This window comes from Carlito syrichta, unplaced genomic scaffold (assembly GCF_000164805.1).
Source record: "Carlito syrichta isolate Samal-C Ts95f unplaced genomic scaffold, Tarsius_syrichta-2.0.1 Scaffold309831, whole genome shotgun sequence".
Taxonomy (NCBI): Eukaryota; Metazoa; Chordata; class Mammalia; order Primates; family Tarsiidae; genus Carlito; species Carlito syrichta.
Genome location: NW_007253927.1, coordinates 9,470 through 28,445, shown reverse-complemented (window position 1 = coordinate 28,445; position 18,976 = coordinate 9,470). Strand labels below are relative to the sequence as shown.

The window sequence follows — 18,976 nt, the reverse complement described above, 5'->3', positions numbered from 1 at the left end:
ACCTTGAAGACTGTTGAGTAATCCAACTTGGGGATAATGATTATGGTCCTTTCGGTACAATTTAGTTTGGTGCTGGAGGACTTGACATACGGGAGGCCATTTTGTGGATCGTGTGGATATGCTACTCTATAAAATTCACCATGTTATCCTTATACTTTAATCCTCATGGCAGGTTCTGGCCATTTTAGCAATCCTTGTGGGCTACCACGTCACACTTTTTGCTTTCAGAGTAAAATTCTGCTCAGAATAGTTGCATGGCATGCACCGTCGTACAGGAGTGCATGGCTTCCATTCTGTGTCATGAGTAATGGTTTATCAGTCACCGAGGGTCATCAAGCAAGGAAGTGTTCTTGGTCTGGGAGCAAGATGGATCATCTCCAATGCATACCATTTTCTCTCAAGTCATGGGTGAAATGGAAGTATGCGGCACCTTGAGTTTCTCTTGGCGTGCTGCTCTAGGAGCCCCATGCTTAGTTTTAAAGCGAGGGTCAATACACTTTTGTCTTGCTCGAAGGAGAGAGGGTTTCATGCTTGTTTAAAAATAATCAATGCATTTGTGGCTCAGGTTGTGAATGGACATGTCCTCTGCTGGTTCCCTTGTGAAAACATCGATAGGTTTGAATGGTGGCACATAGCACAGAGAATTTTCTGGTCTTTTGATGTTTCAGGCATGCAACTCAAAAATTCCTGTCCAACATTTTTCATACCACCGACTTTCTTCAGAACTCAAGCCATGAAAACACAGAGGCTATATCTCTGGCAAAATGCCCCATAACCAAGGTTTGCTACGCAAATCTATATTTGAGAAGGCGGAACCCTTTATCGCTTGAGATAGTAAGGGAGGCATGTCCAAACTGTATGATAAGTACCCTGTCTGGACGTGACTTCATTCATGGAAGAACTTCTGTCTCAGCCTACTGGACGGATTCCCCATGAGTAGGTATGTAATATCATCATTATATGGATGAACCGATTGTATGAGACAGCAAAATTAGGGAGATATTAGAAAGCTTGTTCACCCAAGCTGTCCTCCACTTTTGCACAGGGATCCTTTCTTCAGAGAAGTCCTTAAGCATGACTGTTAGATAGTGGACTAAGGATTTCATCCAGGTGCCTGGCCTCATGTCCTCACAAAGTCAAATAGTCTCCCGTAATCTCTTGGCATTCAGTTATTTCTGAGGAGCCTATGGGTCTCTTTCAAATGGATGCAGCAAAGGAGGATGTTAAGCTGGGTCAATGATGAAATCATTGTCTTGACTCAAGTGAGGTGTTGTCTTAAAAGTCTTGTACAATAGAGTTATGTTGAGGACCTTCTTAGGTGACAGGTGTGCATACTGACGTAAGAGGGAGTATTGTACTGACATTGCTTAGTTTGTGGCACTCTAAGGCATTCAGGCTATCCAGGGAACTCCACCCAGAGGAAGCAGTACTCCATGAAATAGGCAAATTCGATAGTAATGTCTTCACACCTTTCACGAAAGCTGACCACTTTAACCATGCATACCTTGCCACAAATTCTCTATGTATATCTCTCACTGAAATATTCTGCCCATGCTGGTTGGATGGCATGCACCATGCTATGACAGAGCATGACGGGGATTGGGATTCAAGACCATAATTCATAAGTTCCTTGGGCCACTAAGGCATGGTACCCTCAGTTCTGGAGGCAAAGGAATTCAGAAACATATAGGTCCCTTTCCTTTTGAAACCAGTTTGATCTGGAGCAATGAGGGTAGAAGGATGCCCTAAGACTGGTGTTTGATGATTTGCATTGTCTCCTCTCAACTCAGGGAAAGAGGACTTTGTCAAGCATGTGACAAACTGGAAAGGCAGGCCATGAATACATACTAAAGCGTTCTTTCGATCAACTAGTGCCAGACAAATGCCTTAGTTGCACATCTTGTGAGTAATCAGGGAATGTGGAAGGGTGATGCAAACAAGGAGAGTGGGCTCCAGTCATATTCAGAGGGAAAACATTATCAGAAGTAGATACGATATCCACTTGTGAATGCATCAGCAGTCTGGAAAGCACAAGCGGTGAAAACGCACTGACTGAAAGCAGCAGATGACACAAAAGCATTCCAAATATTGCCCAGGAAACCCAGTTATGACACTGCAGACCGCTTAATGGCATGAAATTTGAGAGGACACGCATCCAATATGTACCACTCTGAACCCTTGTTATGCTGTGTTCTTTGGATCCTGATCCATGGGGATCGCACACTTTGCCAGAAAACAGGTCCCATCTGATACATATTGTCTCATCAGGGTGTATTTCGAATAAAGGTCTGTGGGAAGTGGCTTCCCAGTTGAAGTATTGGTTTCCTTTTGGACATGTATTGGACTCCTCTTCTTCCAGAAAGTGGCCTGGAAATAAGCTGCTATACCAAAAAAAATGGTTATAATGATGTGAATGACCACGGATCCTTTGGAATTGAAACATTCTCCCAAACGCTGTTCCTGGTTGACTACTGGTGAGCATACGACTGTCCTTGCTACATATACGGTATTGGCAGATACTTTTGTTGGGCCAATGAAGAGTACTTTATATTGCCATTAGGAGCGGTGATGACTAAAATATGAAGTACAATGGCATGATGCCGAGGCCCAGCCTTGAAGACTGTTGAGTAATCCAACTTGGGGATAATGATTATGGTCCTTTCGGTACAATTTAGTTTGGTGCTGGAGGACTTGACATACGGGAGGCTATCTTGTGGAGCGTGTGGATATGCTACTCTATAAAATTCCCCATGTTATCCTTATACTTTAATCTTCATGGCAGGCCCTGGCCATTTTAGCAATCCTTGTGGCCCACCACACCACACTTTTTGCTTTCAGGGTAAAATTCTCCTCAGAACAGCTGCATGGCATACACCGTTGTACAGGAGTGCATGGCTTCCATTCGGTGTCATGAGTAATGGTTTATCAGTCACCGAGGGTCATCATGCAAGGATGTTTTCTTGGTCTGGGAGCAAGATGGACCGTCTCCAATGCATGCAGTTTTCTCTCAAGTCATGGGTGAAACGGAAGAATGCGGCACCTTGACTTTCTCTTGGCGTGCTGCTCTAGGAGCCCCATGCTTGGGTTTTAAAGTTAGGGTCAATACACTTTTGTCTTGCTCTAAGGAGAGAGAGATTCATGATTGTTTAAAAATGATCAATGCATTTGTGGCTCAGGTTGTGAATGGACATGTCCTCTGCTGGTTCCCTTGTAAAAGCTTCCATAGGTTTGAATGGTGACACAGAGCACGGAGAATTTTCTGGTGTTTTGATGTTTTGGGCTCACAACTCAAAAATTCCTGTCCAACATTTATCATACCACTGACTTTCTTCAGAACTCAGGCCATGAAAACACACAGGCTATATCTCTGGCAAAATGCCCCATGACCAAGCTTTGTTACAGCAATCCACCTTTAAGAAGGAGGAACTCTTTCTCACCTGAGATACCAAAGGAGGCATGTCCAAGCTGTATCAGAAGTACCCTGTCTGCACTTGACTCCATTCATGTTGGATCTTTTGTCTTAGCTTACTGGACGGATTCCACATGAATAGGTATCTAATTTCATCATTGTGTGGATGAACCGATTGTTTGAGACAGTAAAATTAGGGAGATATTGGACAGCTTGTTCACTCAAGCTATCCTCCTCTTTTTCCCGGGGATCCCTTCTTCAGGGAAGTCCTTGGGAATAACTGCTATTTTCTGGATGAAATACCTTATCCAGGTGCTTGCTTTCATGTCCTCATGAGGTAAAATAGGCTCCACTATTCTGGTCTCATTCAGTTTCCTTCTGATGAACCTTCGGACCTCTCTCAAATGAGGCGGCAAAGGAGGATGCTTCTCTGGGTCCTTGATGAAATCTTGGTCTTGTCTCTACCGAAGTGTTGCCTTAAAGGTCTTGCACAATAGAGTTATTCTGAATCCCTTCATATGTGACAGGAGTGCATAAAGGCTGGAGAGGGAGGGTTGTCCTGATATTGCTCTAGTTGTGGAGCACTCTAAGGTGGATGCGCTATCCAGGGGGACTCCACACCAAGGAAGCACTTCTCCATGAAATTGGCAAATTCGATTGTAATGTCTTCACCCCTTTAACAAAAGCCGGGCACATTAACCACATCTTCCATACCACAGCATCTCTATTTGTGTCTCTCAATAAAATATTCTGCCCATGCTGGATTTATGGCACGTATCACACTATCAGCGTATGACTGGGATTGGTATTAATGACCATAATTCATGAGTTCACGGGGGCCGATTGGGCATGGGACTCTCAGTTTTGGAGGCAAAAGGAATTCAGAACCAATATGAGAACCTTTTCTCTTCAGACATAAAGAAGACTAGAGCAATGAATGTCCACAGATGCACTAAGCCTGGTGTTTGATGATGTCCGTGGTCTCCTCTGCACTCAAGGAGAAGAAGATTTTGCCGAGAGTGTGACAAACTTAGAAAGGCAGGCCGTGAGTACATGCTAAATGATTCTTTCGCTCAATTTCTGCCAGACGATGCCTTAGTTGCACATCTTCTTAGGAATCAGGTAATGTGGAACGGTGACACAAACAAGGATAGTGGGCTCCAGTCATATTGAGCGCAGACAAAAACAAAGTAGATATGATATTCACTTGTCAATTCATCAACATGCCTGAAAGTTCAAGCAGTGAATACTCGCTGATGAAAAGCAGCAGGCTAGATACAAATATCCAAAATATTACACAGGTAACCAAATTATTACACGGTAGACCTCTTGAGATATGAGAGTACATGGATTCAGGATATAACACTCTGAACTCTGGGTGTGCTGTGTTATTTGGATCGTGATCCATGGGGTTCTACTTTGCCAGAAAAAAGATGTCCCAACTGATATGTATTGTCTCATCAGGATGTACTCAGAAGAAAGGTCTGTGGGAAGAGGCCTCCCAGTGGAAATTTCCGTTTCCATATGAACACACAGTTTTTACCTCCTCTTCTGCCAGAAACTGACCTGGAAATAAGCTGCTATCTCTTAAACACAGGGTTGTAACAAGAAGGATGGCCACTGATCCTCTGGAATTGAAATATTCTCCCATGTGATGTTCCTGCTTGTCTTGTGGTGAGCATATGACTGTCCTTGCCATATATATATGTAATTGGTAGATACTTTTGTTGGGTCAATGATGAGTACTTTATATTGCCTTGAGGAGCAGTGATGACTCAAATATCAAGTACAATGGCATGACGCTGAGGCCCAGCCTAGAAGACAGTTGTGTAATCCAACATGGGAGAAATGATGATGGTGCATTTGGTATGATCTATTTTGGTGTTGCAGGACTTTTCATAACGGAGGCCATCAAGTGAAGCATGCAGATATGCTACTCCATAATATTCCCCATGTTATCCTTAAAATTTAATCCTCATCAGGGTTCCTGGCCATTTTACATCCCTTGTTGATCACCATATCACACTGATTGTCTTTCAGGGGTTAAATCTGCTGAGAAACACTGCATGGCATGCACCGTTTTAAAGGAGTGTGGGACCTCGTTTGGTTGTCATGACCAATGGTTTACCAGTCAGCGAGAGTCATCATTCAAGGAGGTGTTCTTGTTGTGTGAGACAAGCTGGACCTTCAGCAATGCATGTAGTTCTTCTCTCAATGCATGTTGAGAAAGGAAAAAAGAGCCTTGAGTTTCTCTTGGCATGCTATTCTAGGAGCCCCATGTTTCATTTTCAAATGGAGTGTGAAAACACTTTTGTCCTGCTCTAAGGTAAGAGAGATTCATGCTTCTTTAAAAATATCACTGTATCTGTGACTTAAGATTTGAATGGCCATGTCCTCTGCTGGGCCCCTTCTGGAAACTTAGAGAAGTTTGAATGGTGGCACAGAGGAAAGTGAATCCACTGGGTTCCTGACACGTGGGGGCAAACAACTCAAAAATAACGGGCCTACATTTTCCATACCACCACGTTTCTTCACAACCGAAGATATGAGAACACACAGGTTAAATCCCTGGCAAAATGCTGCATAACCAAGCTTTACTACGCAAACATCTTTGAAAAGGAGGAACTCTTAAATATCAGAGATAATAAAGGAGGCATTTCCAAACTGTATGGTAAGTACCCTCTCTGGACGAGAGTCCATTCATGGAAGAAATTCTGTGTCAGCCTACTGGATGGATTCCACTTGAGTAGGTAAATAATATCATCATTATGTGGATGAACCGATTGTATGAGACAGTAAAATTAGGGAGGTATAAGAAAGTTTGTTCACCCAAGCTGTCCTCCACATTTGCACAGGGATCCCTTCTTCAGAGAAGTCCTTAAGAATAACTGTTAGATACTGCACAAAGGATGTCATCCAGGTGCCTGACCTCATGTCTTCACAAAGTCAAATAGTCTCCAGTAATCTATTCGCATTGGGTTCCTTCTGAGAAACCCATAGGCCTCTTTCAAATGGATGCAGCAAAGGAGGATGTTAAGCTGGGTCAATGATGAAATCTTTGTCTTGGCTCAAGTGAGGTGTTGTCTTAAAAGTCTTGTGCAATAGAATTATGGTGAGGACCTTCTTAGGGGACAGGAGTGCATACTGATGTGAGAGGGAATATTGTACTGACATTGCTTAGTTTTGTGGCACTCTAAGGCATTCAGGCTACCCAGGGGAACTCCACCCAGAGGAAGCACTACTCCATGAAATAGGCAAATTCCATTGTAATGTCTTCACACCTTTCAAAAAATTGGGCATTTTAACCATGCATTCCATGCCAGAAATTCTCTTTGTGTATCTCTCAGTGAAATATTCTGCCCACGCTGGATGGATGGCATGCACCATGCTATGATAGAGCATGACTGGGATTGGGATTCAAGACTATATTTCACAAGTTCCTTGTGCCACTTAGGCATGGTAACCTGAGTTCTGGAGGCAAAAGGAATTCTCAACCATATGAGTCCCCTGCCTTTTGAAACCAGTATGAGACTGGAGCAGTGAGGGTCCAAGGAGGCCCTAAGACTGGTGTTTGATGATGTCCATCGTTTCCTCAAAACTCAGTGAGACTAGGACTTTGTCGAGCATGTGACAAACTGGAGAGGCAGGCCATGAATACACACCAAAGCATTCTTTCGCTCAACTTGTTGCAGACTAACTTCTTTGTTACACATCTTCTGAGCAATAAGGGAATGTGGAAGGGTGATGCAAACAAGGAGAGTGGGCTCCAGTAATATTCAGAGAAAACATTATAAGAAGTAGATACGATATCCACTTGTGAATTCATCAACAGTCTAGAAAGCTCAAGTGGTGAAAATGCACTGACTGAAAGTAGCAGGGTAGACAAAAGCATTCCAAACATTGCCCAAGAAACCCAGTTATTTCTATGTAGACCGCTTGATAGCTTGAGACATGAGAGGACACCCATCCAATATATACCACCCTGAACCCTGTGTATGCTGTGTTCTTTGGAACCTGATCCATGGGGATCGCACACTTTGCCAGAAAACAGGTCCCAACTTATACGTATTGTCTCATCAGGATGTACTTCGAATAAAGGTCTGTGGGAAGTGTTCTCCCAATTAATGTATCAGTTTCCTTTCGGACACGCATTTTGGACTCCTCTTCTGCCAGAAAGTGGCCTGGAAATAAGCTGCTATCCCAAAAACAAACAGCTGTAATGAAATGAATGGCCACGGATCCTCTGGATTTGAAACATTCTTCCAAACGCTGTTCCGGGTTGACTTGTGGTGAGCATATGACTGTCCATGCTACATATACGGAATTGGCAGATACTTTTGTTGGGCCAATGATGAGTACTTTATATTGCACTGAGGAGCGGTGATGACTTAAATATCAAGTACAATGGCATGACGCTGAGGCACAGCCTTGAAGACAGTTGAGCAATCCAACTTGGGGAAAATGATGATGGTCCCTTCGGTACGATTTAGTTTCGTGCAGGAGGACTTGACGTACGGGAGGCCATCTGGTGGAGCATGTGGATATGCTACTCCATAAAATTCCCCATGTTATCATTATACTTTAATCCTCATGCCAGTTCCTGGCCATTTTAGCAATCTTGTGGTCCACCACATCACACTTTTTGCTTTCAGAGTAAATTTCTGCTCGGAACGGCTGCATGGCATGCACCGTCGTACAGGAGAGCATGGATTCCATTGGGTGTCATGAGCAATGGTTTGTCAGTCACCAAGGGTCATCATGCAAGGAGGTTTTCTTGGTCTGGGAGGCAAGATGGACCGTCAGCAATGCATGCAGTTTTCTCTCAAGTCATGGGTGAAACGGGAGTAAGCGGCACCTTGAGTTTCTCTTGGCATGCTCTTCTAGGAGCCCCATGCTTGTTTTTCAAAGTGAGGGTCAATAAACGTTGGTCATTCTCTAAGGAGAGACACATTCAATAGTGTTTAATAATGATCAATGCATTTGTGGCTCAGGTTGTGAATGGACATGTCCTCTGCTGGGTTTTTGGAAAAACATCAATAGGATTGAATGGTGGCACAGAGCACACATAAATCTCTTGTCTTTGATGTGAGGGGCACACCACTCAAAAATTACTGCCCAACATTTTTCCTACCACCGAATTTCTTCATGCTCAAGCCATGAAAACACACAGGCTAAATCTCTGGCAAAATGCCCCATAAGCAAGCTTTGTTACGGCAATCCACCTTTGAGAAGGTGGAACTCTTTCCAACCTGAGATACCAAGGGAGGCATGTCCAAGCTGTCTCAGAAGGACCCTGTCTGCACTTGACTCCATTCATGGAGGAACTTCTGTCTCAGCCTACTGTACGGACTCCACTTGAATAGGTACCTAATTTCATCATTATGTGGATGAACCGATAGTTTGAGTCAGCAAAATTAGGGAGATATTAGACAGCTTGTTCACTCAAGCTGTCCTCCTCTTTTTCCCGGGAATCCCTTCTTCAGGGAAGTCCTTGGGAATAACTGCTATTTGCTGGATGAAATGCATTATCCAGGTGCTTGGCCTCATGTCCTCACGAGGTAAAATAGTCTCCACTAATCTGGTCTCATTCGGTTCCTTCTGATGAGCCTAGCGGCTTCTCTCAAAAGGAGGCAGCACAGGAAGATGTTTATCTGGGTCCTTGATGAAATCTTGGTCTTGTCTCTACCGAGGTGTTGCCTGAAAAGTCTTGCACAATAGAGGTATGCTGAAGCCCTTCATAGGTGACAGGAGTGCATACTGGCACGAGAGGGAGGATGGTCCTGACATTGCTCTAGTTGTGGAGCACTCTAAGGTGGATAGGCTATCCAGGGGGACCCCACACCAAGGAAGCAGTTCTCCATGAAATAGGCAAATTCGATTGTAATGTCTTCACACCTGCCACAAAAGCCGGGCACATGAAGCACACCTTCCCTACCACAAAATCTCTGTTTGTGTCTCTCAGTGAAATATTCTGGCCACGCTGGATGGATGGCCTGAACCATGCTGTCAGCGTATGACTGGGGTTGGTATGAATGACCATAATTCAGAAGGTCATTGGGGCCGCTTAGGCATGGGACTCTCAGTTTTGGAGACAAAAGGAATTCAGAACCAATATGAGGACCTTTCCTCTTCAGACATATACAAGAGTAGAGCAATGAATGTCCACAGATGCACTAAGCCTGGTGTTTGATGATGTCCGGGTCTCCTCTGCACTCAGGGAGAAGAAGATTTTGCCGAGTGTGTGACAATCATAGAGAGGCAGGCCGTGAATATATGCTAAAGGATTCTTTCGCTCAACTTCTGCCAGACGATGGTCTTAGTTGCACATCTTCTCAGGAATAGGTAATGTGGAATGGTGACACAAAAAGGAGAGTGGGCTCCAGTCATATTTAGCAGAGACAAAAAGAAAGTAGATATGATATCCACTTGTCAATTCATCAACACACCCGAAAGGTCAAGCCGTGAAGACTCACTGAATAAAAGCAGCAGGGTACACACAAACATCCCTAATATTACACAGTTAACCAAATTATTACACGGTAGACCTCTTGAGATATAGGAGGACACGGATGACATATGTACCACTCCGAACCCCGGGTGTGCTGTGTTCTTTGGCTCGTGATCCATGGGTATCTCCAACTGTGCCAGAAAAAAAGATGTCCAACTGATATGTATTGTCTCGTCAGGATGTACTCGGAAGAAAGGTCTGTGGGAAGAGGCCTCCCAGTGGAAATTTCCATTTGCATTTGGATACACCGTTTTTAACTCCTCTTCTGTCAGAAACTGGCCTGGAAATCAGCTGCTATCTCTTAAACAAAGGGTTGTAACAAGATGGATGGCCACTGATCCTCTGGAATTGAAATATTCTCCCATGTGCTGTTCCTGCTTCCCTCGTGGTGAGCATATGACTGCCCTTGCCGCATATATGGAATTAGTAGATACTTTTGTTGGGTCAATGATGAGTACTTTATATTGCCTTGAGGAGCGGTGATGACTCAAATATCAAGTACAATGGCATGACGCTGAGGCCCAGTCTAGAAGACATTTGTGTAATCCAACATGGGAGAAATGATGACGGTCCCTTTGGTACGATCTAGTTTGGTGCTGGAGGACCTTTCATACCGGAGGCCATCAAGTTTAGCAGGAGGATATTCTACTGCATCATTTGTCCCATGTTATCCTGAAACTTTAATCCTCATCAGCGTTACTGGCCATTTTAGCATCCCTTGCTGATCACCACATCACACGTTTTGTCTTTCAGGGGGAGAATTTGCTGAGAAGGACTGCATGGCATGCACCGTCGTAAAGGAGTGCAGGACCTCGTTCGGTTGTCATGACCAATGGTTTACCAGTCAACGAGAGTCATTATTCACCAGGTGTTCTTGGTGGGTTAGGAAAAATGGACCTTCAGCAATGCATGTAGTTCTACTCTCAACGCATGCTTGAGAAAGGTAAAAACAGTGCCTTGAGTTTCTCTTGGCATGCTCTTCTAGGAGACCCATGTTTCATATTCAAATGGAGTGTGAATACACTTTTGTCCTGCTCTAAGGAAAGAGAGATTCATGCTTCTTTAAAAATAATCAGTGTATCTGTGATTTACGATATCAATGGCCATGTCCTCTGCTGGGAGCCTTCTGGAAACTTAGAGAGGTTTGAATGGTGGCACAGAGGAAACAGAATACACTGGATTCCTGACATGAGGGGGCAAACAACTCAAAAATTACTGCCCTACATTTTTCATATCGCTACGTTTCTTCACGACTGAAAATATGAGAACACACGGGTGAAATCCCTTGCAAAATGCCCCATAACTAAGCTTTGCTATGGAAATCCATCTCTGAGAACGAGGAACTCTTTATCACCTGAGATAGTAAGAGAGGCATATCCAAACTGTATGATAAGTATCCTGTCTGGATGTGACTCCATTCATGAAAGAACTTCTGTCTCAGCCTACTGGATGGATTCACCACGAGTAGGTATGTAATATCATCATTATGTGAATGAACCGATTGTATGAGACAGCAAAATTAGGGGGATATTCAAAAGCTTCATCGCCCAAGCTGTCCTCCACTTTTTCACAGGGCTCCCTTCTTCAGAGAAGTCCTTAAGAATAACTGTTAGATACTGGACTAAGGATGTCATCCAGGTGCCTGGCCTCATGTCCTCACAAAGTCAAATAGTCTCCAGTAATCTCTTGGCATTCATTTACTTCTGAGGAGCCCATGGGCCTCTTTCAGATGGATGCAGCAAAGGAGGGTGTTAAGTTGGGTCAATGATGAAATCTTTGTCTTGACTCAAGTGAGGTGTTGTCCTAAAAGTCTTGTGCAATAGAATTATGGTGAGGAACTTCTTAGGGGACAGGTGTGCATACTGACGTGACAGGGAGTATGCTACTGACATTGCTTAGTTGTGTGGCACCCTAAGGCATTCGGGCTATCCAGGGGAACTCCACCCAGAGGAAGCAGTACTCCATGAAATAGGCAAATTCGATTGTAATGTCTTCACACCTTTCACAAAAGCTGGGCACTTTAACCATGCATTCCATGCCACAAATTCTCTATGTGTATCTCTCAGTGAAATATTCTGCCCACGCTGGATGGATGGCACGCACCATGCTCTGACAGAGCATGACTGGGATTGGGATTCATGACCACAATTCATAAGTTCCTTGGGCCACTTAGGCATGGTATCCTGAGTTGTGGAGGCAAAAGCAATTCTGAACCGTATGAGTCCCTTTCCTTTTGAAACCAGTATGAGACTGGAGCAATGAGGGTCCAAGGATGCCCTAAGACTGGTGTTTGATGATGTCCATGGTCTCCTCTCAACTCAGGGAGAAGAGGACTTTGTCGAGCATGTGACAAACTGGAGAGGCAGGCCATGAATACATACTAAAGCATTCTTTCGCTCAACTTGTGCACAACTCACGCCTTAGTGGCACATCTTCTGAGGAATCAGGGAATGTGGAAGGGTGATGCAAACAAGGAGAGTGGGCTCCAGTCACATTCACAGGGAAAACATTATAAGAAGTAGATACGATATCCACTTGTGAATTCATCCGGAGTCTAGAAAGCTCAAGCGGCGAAAACGCACTGACTGAAAGCAGCAGGCTAGACAAAAGCATTCCAAATATTGGCCATTAAACCCAGTTATTACACTGTAGACCGCTTGATAGCTTGAGATTTCAGAGGACACGCATCCAATATGGACCACCCTGAACCCTGGGTATGCTGTGTTCTTTGGTGCCTGATCCATGGGGATCGCACACTTTGCCAGAAAACAGGTGCCAACTGATACGTATTGTCTCATCAGGATGTATTTCGAATAAAGGTCTGTGGGAAGTGGCCTCCCAGTTGAAGTATCAGTTTCCTTTCGGACACGCATTTTGGACTCCTCTTCTGCCAGAAAGTGGCCTGGAAATAAGCTGCTATCCCAAAAACAAACGGCTGTAATGACGTGAATGGCCGCGGATCCTCTGGAATTGAAACATTCTCCCAAACACTGTTCCTGGTTGACTTGTGGTGAGCATATGACTGTCATTGCTACATATACGGAATTGGCAGATACTTTCGTTGGGCCTATGATGAGTGCTTTATATTGCCCTGAGGAGCGGTGATGACTTAAATATCAAGTACAATGGCATGACGCTGAGGCCCAGCCTTGAAGACAGTTGAGTAATCCAACTTGAGGAAAATGATGATGGTCCCTTCGGTACGATTTAGTTTGGTGCTGGAGGACTTGACGTACGGGAGGCCATCTGGTGGAGCATGTGGATATGCTACTCCATAAAATTCCCCATGTTATCTTTATACTTTAATCCTCATGCCAGGTCCTGGCCATTTTAGCAATCCTTGTGGCCTACCACATCACACTTTTTGCTTTCAGAGTAAAATTCTGCTCAGAACGGCTGCATGGCATGCACCGTCGTACAGGAGTGCATGGCTTCCATTGAGTGTCATGAGAAATGGTTTATCAGTCACCGAGGGTCATCATGCAAGGAGGTGTTCTTGGTCTAGGAGGCAAGGTGGACCGTCAGCAATGCATGCAGTTTTCTCAAGTCATGGGTGAAACGGGAGTAAACGACACCTTGAGTTTCTCTTGGCATGCTCTTCTAGGAGCTCCATGCTTGTTTTTCAAAGCGAGGGTCAATACACTTTGGTCATTGTCTAAGGAGAGAGAGATTCATAGTGTTTAATAATGATCAATGCATTTGTGGCTCAGGTTGTGAATGGACATGTCCTCTGCTGGATTCCTTGGAAAAACATCGATAGGATTGAATGGTGGCACAGAGCACAGATAAATCTCTTGTCTTTTGATGTGAGGGGCACACCACTCAAAAATTACTGCCTAACATTTTTCTTACCACCGAATTTCTTCATGCTCAAGCAATGAAAGCACACAGGCTAAATATCTGGCAAAATGCCCCATAAGCAAGCTTTATTACGGCAATTCACCTTTGAGAAGGTGGAACTCTTTCCCACCTGAGATACCAAGGGAGGCAGGACCAAGATGTATCAGAAGGACCCTGTCTGCATTTGAATCCATTCATGGAGGAACTTCTGTCTCAGCCTACTGGACGGATTACCCATGAATAGGTATCTAATTTCATCATTATGTGGATGAACCGATTGTTTGAGTCAGCAAAATTAGGGAGATATTAGACAGCTTGTTCACTCAAGCTGTCCTCCTCTTTTTCCCGGGAATCCCTTCTTCAGGGCAGTCCTTGGGAATAACTGCTATTTTCTGGACGAAATTCGTTATCAAGGTGCTTGGCCTCATGTACTCACGACGTAAAATCGTCTCCACTAATGTGGTCTCATTCGGTTCCTTCTGAAGAGTCTAGTGGCCTCTCTCAAAAGGAGGCAGCACAGGAGGATGCTTATCTGGGTCCTTGATGAAATGTTGGTCTTGTCTCTACCGAGGTGTTGCCTGAAAAGTCTTGCACAATAGAGTTATGCTGAAGCCCTTCGTAGGTGACAGGAGTGCATGGTGGCACGAAAGGGAGGATGGTGCTGACACTGCTCTAGTTGTGGAGCACTCTAAGGTGGATAGGCTATCCAGGGGGACTCCACACCAAGGAAGCAGTTCTCCATGTAATAGGCAAATTCGATTGTAATGTCTTCACCCCTGCCCCAAAAGCCGGGCACATGAAGCACACCTTCCCTACCACAAAATCTCTGTTTGTGTCTCTCAGTGAATTATTCTGCCCACGCTGGATGAATGGCCCGCACCATGCTGTCAGCGTATGACCGGGGTTGGTATGAATGACCATATTTCAAAAGGTCATTGGGCCCGCTTAGACATGGGACTCTCAGTTTTAGAGGCAAAAGGAATTCAGAACCATTATGAGGACCTTTTCTCTTCAGACATATACAAGAATAGAGCAATGAATATCCACAGACACACTAAGCCTGGTGTTTGATGATGTCCGTGGTCTCCTCTGCACTCAAGGAGAAGAAGATTTTGCCGAGGGTGTGACAAATGTAGAGAGGCAGGCCGTGAATATATGCTAAAAGTTTCTTTCGCTCAACTTCTGCCAGATGATGCCTTAGTTGCACATCTTCTCAGGAATCAGGTAATGTGGAACTGTGACACAAACAAGGAGAGTGGGCTCTAGTCATATTGAACGGAAACAAAAACAAAGTACATCTGATATCCACTTGTCAATTCATCAACACACTTGAAAGGTCAAGCGGTGAATACTCACTGGATAAAAGCAGCAGGGTACACACAAACATCCCAAATATTACATAGGCAACCAAATTATTAAACGGTAGACCTCCTGAGATATGGGATGACACGGATCCCGTATGTACCACTCCGAACAATGGATGTGCTGTGTTCTTTGGCTCGTGATCCATGGGTATCTCCAACTGTGCCAGAAAAAAAGATGTCCAACTGATATGTATTGTCTCGTCAGGATGTACTCGGAAGAAAGGTCTGTGGGAAGAGGCCTCCCAGTGGAAATTTCCGTTTCCATTTGGATACACCGTTTTTAACTCCTCTTCTGCCAGAAACTGGCCTGGAAATAAGCTGCTATCTCTTAAACAAAGGGTTGTAACAAGATGGATGGCCACTGATCCTCTGGAATTGAAATATTCTCCCATGTGCTGTTCCTGCTTCACTTGTGGTGAGCATATGACTGTCCTTGCCGCATATATAGAATTGGTAGATACTTTTGTTGGGTCAATGATGAGTACTTTATATTGCCTTGAGGAGCGGTGATGACTCAAATATCAAGTACAATGGCATGACGCTGAGGCCCAGCAAAACTTGTGTAATCCAACATGGGAGCAATGATGATGGTCCCTTTGGTATGATCTAGTTTGGTGCTGGAGGACTTGTCCTACCGGAGGCCATCAAGTGGAGCATGTGGATATGCTACTGCATCATATTCCCCATGTTATCCTTAAACTTTAATCCTCATCAGCGTTCCTGGCCATTTCAGCATGCCTGGCTGATCACCACATCACACTTTTTGTCTTTCAGGATGAAAATCTGCTGAGAAGGACTGCATGGCATGTAGTGTCATAAAGGAGTGCAGGACCTCGTTTGGTTGTCATGACCAATGGTTCACCAGTCAGCGAGAGTCATCATTCAAGGAGGTGTTCTTGGTGGGTGAGGCAAGCTGGACCTTCAGCAATGCATGTAGTTTTTCTTTCAACGCATGCTTGAGAAAGGAAAAAAGAGTGCCTTGAGTTTCTCTTGGCATGCTGTTCCAGGAGGTCCATGTTTCATTTTCAAATGGAGGGTGAATACACTTTTATCCTGCTTAAGGAAACAGAGATTCATGCTTCTTTAAAAGTAATCAGCGTATCTGTGTTTTACGGTTTGAATGGTCATGTCCTCTGCTGGGCCCCTTCTGGAAACTTAGAGGGGTTTGAATGGTGGCACAGAGGAAACAGAATCCACTGGATTCCTGACATGAGGGGACAAACAACTCAAAATTTACTGGCCTACATTTTTGATACCACCACGTTTCTTCACGACTGAAGATATGAGAACACACGGGTGAAATCGCTGTCAAAATGCTCCATAACCAAGCTTTGCTATGCAAATCCATCTCTGAGAAGGAGGAAGTCTTTATATCCTGAGATAGTAAGGGAGGCATGTCCAAACTGTATGATAAGTACCCTGTCTGGACGTGACTCCATTCATGGAAGAACTTCATTCTCAACCTACTGGACGGATGTCCCATGAATAGGTACGTAATATCATCATTATGTGGATGAACCAATTGTATGAGACAGCAAAATTAGGGGGAAATTAGAAAGCTTCGCCAACCAAGCTGTCCTCCACATTTTCACAGGGATCCCTTCGTCAGGGAAGTCCTTAAGAATAACTGTTAGATACTGGACTAAGGATGTCATCCAGGTGCCTGGCCTCATGTCTTCACAAAGTCAAATAGTCTCCAGTAATCTCTTGGCATTCGGTTACTTCTGAGGTGCCCATGTGCCTCTTTCAGATGGATGAAGCAAAGGAGGGTATTAAGCTGGGTCAATGATGAAATCCTTGTCTTGACTCAAGTGAGGTGTTGTCTTAAAAGTCTTGTGCAATAGAATTATGGTGAGGACCTTCTTAGGGGACAGGTGTGCATACTGATGTGAGAAGGAGTATTGTACTGACATTGCTTAGTTGTGTGGCACCCTAAGGCGTTCGGGCTATCCAGGGAACCTCCACCCAGAGGAAGCAGTACTCCATGAAATAGGCAAATTTGATTGCAATGTCTTCACACCTTTCACAAAAGCTGTGCACTTTAACAATGCATTCAATGCCACAAATTCTCTATGTCTATCTCTCAGTGAAATATTCTGCCCACGCTGGATGGATGGCACGACCATGCTCTGACAGAGCATGACTGGGATTGGGATTCATGTCCACAGTTCATAAGGTCCTTGGGACAATTACGCACGGTAACCTGAGTTGTGGATTAGAAAGCAATTCTGAACCGTATGAGTCCCTTTCCTTTTGAAACCAGTATGAGACTGGAGCAACGAGGGTGCAAGAATGCCCTAAGACTGGTGTTTGATGGTGTCCATGGTCTCCTGTCAACTCAGGGAGAAGAGTACATTGTCGAGCATGTGACAAACTGGAGAGGCAGGCCATGAATACATACTAAAGCATTCTTTCGCTCAACTTATGCACTACTCACGCCTTAGTGGCACATCTTCTGAGGAATCAGGGAATGTGGAAGGGTGATGCAAACAAGGAGAGTGGGCTCCAGTCACATTCACAGGGAAAACATTATAAGAAGTAGATACGATATCCACTTGTGAATTCATCAAGAGTCTAGAAAGCTCAAGCGGCGAAAACGCACTGACTGAAAGCAGCAGGCTAGACAAAAGCATTCCAAATATTGGCCATTAAACCCAGTTATTACACTGTACACCGCTTGATAGCTTGAGATTTCAGAGGACACGCATCCAATATGGACCACCCTGAACCCTGGGTATGATGTGTTCTTTGGGTCCTGATCCACGGGGATCGCACACTTTGCCAGAAAACAGGTGCCAACTGATACGTATTGTCTCATCAGGATGTATTTCGAATAAAGGTCTGTGGGAAGTGGCCTCCCAGTTGAAGTATCAGTTTCCTTTCGGACACGCATTTTGCACACCTCTTCTGCCAGAAAGTGGCCTGGAAATAAGCTGCTATCCCAAAACAAACGGCTGTAATGACTTGAATGGCCGCGGAGCCTTTGGAATTGAAACATTCTCCCAAACGCTGTTCCTGGTTAACTTGTGGTGAGCATATGACTGTCCTTGCTACATATACGGAATTGGCAGATACTTTTTTTGGGCCAATGATGAGTACTTTATATTACCCTGAGGAGCGGTGATGACTTAAATATCAAGTACAATGGCATGACGCTGAAACCCAGCCTTGAAGACAGTTGAGTAATCCAACTTGGGAAAAATGATGATGGTCCCTTCGGTACGATTTAGTTTGGTGCTGGAGGACTTGACGTACGGGAGGTCATCTGGTGGAGCATGTGGATATGCTACTCCTTAAAATTCCCCATGTTATCTTTGTACTTTAATCCTCATGCCAGGTCCTGGCCATTTTAGCAATCCTTGTGGCCCACCACATCACACTTTTTGCTTTCAGAGTAAAATTCTGCTCGGAACGGCTGCATGGAATGCACCGTCATACAGGAGTGCATGGCTTCCATTGGGTGTCATGAGAAATGGTTTATCAGTCACCGAGGGTCATCATGAAAGGAGGTGGTCTTGGTCTGGGAGGCAAGGTGGACCGTCAGCAATGCATGCAGTTTTCTCTCAAGTCATGGGTGAAACGGGAGTAAGCGGCACCTTGAGTTTCTCTTGGCATGCTCTTCTAGGAGCCCCATGCTTGTTTTTCAAAGTGAGGTTCAATACACTTTGGTCCTGCTCTAAGGAGAGAGAGATTCATGCTTGTTTAATAATGATCAATGCATTTGTGGCTCAGGTTGTGAATGGACATGTCCTCTGCTGGGTCCCTTGGGAAAACTTCGATAGGATTGAATGGTGGCACAGAGCACAGAGAATTCTCTTGTCTTTTGATGTGAGGGGCACACCACTCAAAAATTAC

The 18,976-nt window shown here is 44.5% G+C and overlaps 2 long non-coding RNA genes across 2 annotated transcripts; both read left to right on the top strand.

Moving 5' to 3' along the window:
- Window positions 1-2,365: 2,365 nt before the first annotated feature.
- Window positions 2,366-5,841, top strand: LOC103270426. Its single transcript, XR_504964.1, has 4 exons — window positions 2,366-2,474; window positions 4,323-4,454; window positions 5,007-5,083; window positions 5,450-5,841. It is a non-coding gene; the product is annotated as an uncharacterized LOC103270426 (long non-coding RNA).
- Window positions 5,842-11,055: 5,214 nt separating this feature from the next.
- LOC103270425 lies at window positions 11,056-15,390 on the top strand. The gene is made up of 3 exons (XR_504963.1): window positions 11,056-11,385; window positions 12,719-12,927; window positions 15,327-15,390. It is a non-coding gene; the product is annotated as an uncharacterized LOC103270425 (long non-coding RNA).
- Window positions 15,391-18,976: the final 3,586 nt, after the last annotated feature.